Genomic DNA, 5,610 nt, shown 5'->3' with positions numbered 1-5,610 from the left:
AAGGACAAAGAACTGAGGGACAAAGGGAATTTGAAAACAAGAGTATTGTTGCAGCAAGTAGCAAACAATAATAGAGGTAGTGGGAATGCACAGTCCAATTTTCACTAGCATCCAACATGCAAGGCGGTCCAATAGGGATTGATCAATGTACCTATTGTAGACAAGAAGACCATTGGCGAGCACAGTGCCCGCATATACAGAATCGAAATGGGACTTTCCCAAGAAGACAGAATAGAGGTCGCCCGGGAACCCAAGGACAGAATAGAAACCAAAGAGCACCACAATTTTAGAATAACCAGGGGAATCAGAATCCGAATCAGAACCAACAGTGAAACAGCACAAGTGATGGAAATATTTTTGACAATCAGTCCAATGCATATTATTCTGGCGACTTTACATCTGACAATGTACTGTTTTACTTGGACAGCCCGAGGCAGAGGTTGGAACCAGTAACTATTCCCGTAGACCAGAAAGCGCCCTAAGTAGAAATGAAGGTTGGGAATAGTGAACACATTTTTCTAGTGGACACAGGTGCACAAAAATGCTCGATTTACCATCAGCAGGTTCCAGACATACCACTGTCAGGGCATAAGAATGTCTCAGTAGGATTCTCAGGTACACCAGTAATTAGTCTAGTGTCACAACCAGTACCTATAACACTAGGTCCATTCACTGAATTTTGGCCATTCCTTTTGACGAAAAATAGCGGTGAACATTTTTTGGGATTAAATTTGTTGAAGAAATTGAAAGCCGTTATTTATTGTTCTCCTGATGGAGTGTATTTGACGATATCGCCACAAAAGACTCCTGTATCACAATTTTTATCTAAGCCATTACCGACTGAAATGAGTAAAGTACCGGCTTGTATATGGGCAGTAAACGACAATGATGTTGGTTGTTTGAAAGTAGAGCCAGTGAAAATTGTTTTGAAAGAAGGAATTACATTGCCGCGTATACCGCAATATAACATTTCGGCCGAAGGAGAGAAAGAATTGAAATGCATTGTGTCAGAATTGATCAACAGCAACGTAATTGAAGAAACTTCTGGTAGTACTTGCAATAGTCCGATCCTTCCGGTTTACAAGAAAGGAGGTAATGACATACCGTACTGTTTCATAATTGATTTACGCGGAGTGAACAAAGTTGTTGATCCGCAATTTCCATTAGTCCCGGATGTGACTACAATTTTGACTACGATTCCAGCATCTGCATCATATTTTAGTGTTGTAGATTTGAGCAATGCGTTTTTCAGTATTCCACTACATCCAGATAGCAGATATTTATTTGCTTTTACTTTAGGAGGACGTTCATTCACATTCGCACAAATTCCACAGGGCTACACTGAGAATCCGAGTATTTACAGTAGAGCATTAAAGGAACAATTAGATATGCTAGAACTACCAGTAGGTTGTGTTTTGTTACAATATATAGACGATTTATTGATAGCAGCAGACACACAAGAAATTTGTTAAAAAAAAGTACAGTTGCACTATTGACACATTTGGCAGCACATGGGAACAAAGCTTCGCTAAAAAGAATTCCAGTATTGTCGAAAGGAAGTAACCTACTTGGGCTACCTCCTTTCGAAGGAGGGAAGAAGATTGACACCAGAAAGAATAAAAAGCATCTCTGATATGCATATTCCAAAGATGCAGAAAGAAGTCAGGGCTTTAATTGGCATCGCTTCTTATTGTAGGCAGAGGATTGCAAACTTCTCTATGATTGTGAAAGCGATAAAGATGTTAACTTACCTTTGCCATGGAACATGGAATGTCAAGAAGCATTTGACCTGCTTAAAGCTGCATTATGTTCAGCTCCAGTTTTAGGCACGCCGAATTATGACAAGAATTTTAAGTTATTTGTGCATGAAAATAATTTTTGTCCTTTGGCTGTTTTGACCCAGGAACAAGGAGGGAGAAATAGACCATGCGGCTACTTCTCTTCCACGTTGGATCCTGTTGCATGTGCTTTGCCGTGCTGCTTGCGAGCTGTTGCTGCAGCCACCCAGTCAGTAAAACAAACCGAGGGTATGGTTTTAAGTCACACTTTAATCGTCATGGTGCCCAATTCAGTGGACGTTCTTTTAAATAGAAAGCAAACGCAACATCTTACATCAGCCAGATTAACAAGGTATGAAATAGTTCTATTTGCACCACATATCCAAATTATGAGGTGTTGCGCTTTAAATCTAGCTGAGTTAATGCCCTCTCCCAACAACAAAGGGGGTGAAAAGGAATTCCCCCATGATTGTTTAATGGTTACTGAACAAGAGACAAAAGGAAGACTTGATCTAACTAATACCCCACAGAAAGAGCCAGATGGAGAACTATTTTGGGATGGTTCTTGTTTTAAATTACCCAATGGTACATCAACTGCTGCATATGCCATCACTACACTGAAAAGTATTGTAGAAAGCAAATGAATCCCATATAACTCATAACTCAGCGCAAGCTGCAGAGATAATAGCATTAACCAGAGCATGTGAAATTTCTGCAAACCTTAATGTAAACATATACACTGACAGTCAGTATGCCTTTGGGGTGGTACACAATTTTGGCCGAATATGGGCTGAAAGAGGTTTCCTGACATCACATGGAATGAAAATCCAGCATGGCACTTTGATAGGAGACTGTTGTCTGCACTTGCGCTTCCCAAACCATTAGCAATAATGAAATGTGAAGCACACAAAAGGGTAACATGTGATGTTGGAAAGGGACACGCATTTGCAGACAAAATTGTGAAACACACTGCCACTGATTTACACACTAAAATGTACATTGAAAAAATGAAAGAAGTACCCTGCATGATAGAAAATGGGATTGCCACAGTTAAGTAAGCGCAAGCAGAAGCTACCGCAAATGAATTAAAAACCTGGTCTGAGGGTCTAGCAGAATTAGATCCTGAAGGTTGTTGGGTGGACAAACAGAACAAAAGATGAATGTTGCCAAATGCCTATGTCATGGCAATGGTCACTATGGCCCACAGTCCAACACACATATGTGCTAAGAAAATGATTCAACATCTAGATTCTGTATGGCAGAATCCCCACATTAGAAAAACTGCTGACAGATTGGTTCAAAATTGTATGACCTGTTTACAACATAACATTGGAAAAGGAACAGCGACGCCAGTAGGACGTTTTGGCCCCCCTCTATGCCGTTTGAAGTCGTCCATTTTGATTTCATAGAAATGGAAAGGTGCCAAAACTATAAATATATCCCTGTGGTGGTCTGCACATTCAGCAAATGGGTAGAGGCTTATCCCCTGAAAGATTGTACAACTATGTCCACAGCTAAAGTCATGCTAAAAGAGTACTTTCCCCGTTTTGGCCTACCCCGTGTCATATGTTCAGATAACGGTCCGCACTTTCTGACAATTTGTGTAGGCCTCCAAATTGACAAATTATTCCATTCGGCCAGACACCCGATGAGTGCCGGTTTGGTGGAACGTCAGAACGGTATCTTGAAAAATAAATTGAGTAAGATCTGTGAGGGGAGAAATTTGAAGCTTTGTTATGTATGAGAACATCTGTACAGGCGAGGACTGGTCTCTCCCCTTACAAGATACGGCTGAGGGACATAGAATACCGGTTGCTTTTAACTATTGTAAACAGTTATCTCAAAACTTGTGTTTAATTCATCAGCAGGTGCAGGAGGCTCTTCCTGTCAGATATACTGGTCCAGGACATTGTCTGCAGCCTGGGAACTGGACATTGATTAAAGATTTTGAAAGAAAGTCTTCACTCGCACCGCGATGGAAGGGGCCCTACCAGGTCTTATTGGCCAAACAGACTGCAGTCCAAGTGGATGGGCGCAAGCACTGGATCCACACAACGCACACGAAAATAATTCAGCTTCCTTTGAAAGAGCTGCTTGATCCTAACGGCGAAAGAAATACAGCTGCACTTGATCGCAAAGATATCATCGCCAGCTCTCTGCCAGAAGTGCTTCCTAAGCCCGAGAAAGGGCCTGTGGAGATTGCAACGAAGATCGAAAAACCATAGGTGCCTCAACTCTGTCCGACTGCTGTCTTATCATCTTGCACTGCATCGCAGGATGGCGCTGATCCTACATCTGGAAATTAAAGTGCATTATTCATCGACCATACTGTACCTGGAGCCATAAGGTACAATCTACGTTCACAAAATCAAAAGTGATCTGCGTTTTGTTTTGCCTTTGTTCCCAACATGGATGAAATGGGAACAGAGGCCTAGGGAAAAGGAGCGTATGAATTGTATCAAGCTGCATCAAAATTGAAAGCTATGAAACGCGGTTTCCCGGTGCTACCATTGAAAAGTGAAGGACCAGTGCAACCTAGCTTGAACAAGCGGGGGCATATGGTACCAACAAAATTGATGCTTGCTCCTGCCTTTTTGGAGCCCTGTGCAGATTCACATCAGCTTGCTGCCATTTGTTAAGCAGGCTAGCCTGAACTGGCCTGAACCCTTTGCTGCTACTTGAACGCTTTGCTGTTAACATGTGTTGCATTGGAGAACTTTCCCCGACGAACATTTAAACATTTTTCTGAGATAAACATTGCAAGTCTATATTCGCTCCTGCTCCCTCCTGCACCAATGCTGTTGATGATATAGAAATAGAGACTAAGCCTGTTCCTAGAAAAACTTGGTTCGGAAAGAAAAATATACTAATGATTATGATACCGCTTTGAGTTTTGATTACACTGGTCCCGATATTTTGGTATCTGGAAACTGTGCATCATTTGAACGCTCTTTTAACTGCTATCAATGCTCCTACTATGAGCAGCCCTGTACATGTGCTCTCTTACACTCTCCCCTCACAAGAAGTGAAACATAGAAAAGGTTACGACAATAATACATTGCTATTGATTATGAATATGACTCATGCTATCTTGAATAGGTCCAATTGTTAGGTCTGTTCCCATTTACCCCAGCATGGTGAAAGAGGAATGGGTTGATATGTACATCCCTTGCCACTTAATACTGCCTGTTATGCATCATTGAGAGAGTTATTTTATGGAAAGTGGAACGATAGTGCTACTGGTCAGTTTGATGGAACAAACATAAATGAGTTTGAAAGAGTGGTATTGGAACCATTGGGTTGTTCCATATTTACAAGCGGAAGCAAAATAAACACGGTAACAATGAGTCCAGAAGATAGGCTCTCAAGGCCTTACAAATCCCTAATCACTTTTAACATGGCTCCAGTAGGAAACAAAGATGATGTGCCTCCCTCCTATACTATTAATCACAGTCCACGTTCTGTCCTGTTTTGCTTACGGAAAAAGGTTCCTATCCAGTGGGAACGTTTACTAGATGCATGAATACTGCCATACTTGAGCAAGAAGAGAAACCATTATATGTAGGAGGTTCAGTTTATTTTGTATGTGGAGATCAGGCCTATCCATGGTTACCTAGAACTTGAGAAGGGACCTGTTATTTAGGTATACTTTTACCTGGCATATTTCTTTCCAAAACCTCTGAAATATCAAAATTATCCAGATCTATGCCACAACGAGATGATACCACAGGACAGATTGTAGGAGATATAGCTAAGTCACTTATACCATTTTGGGGACAAGCAATACATTCATGGAATATAAGGAAACTGTCCAGGGTGTTAGAAAAGACGA

This window comes from Ambystoma mexicanum, chromosome 8, assembly GCF_040938575.1.
Source record: "Ambystoma mexicanum isolate Mex_15411 chromosome 8, UKY_AmexF1_1, whole genome shotgun sequence".
Lineage (NCBI taxonomy): Eukaryota > Metazoa > Chordata > Amphibia > Caudata > Ambystomatidae > Ambystoma > Ambystoma mexicanum.
The sequence above is the reverse complement of the archived record's forward strand: the minus strand, read 5'-3'. Positions refer to the sequence as shown.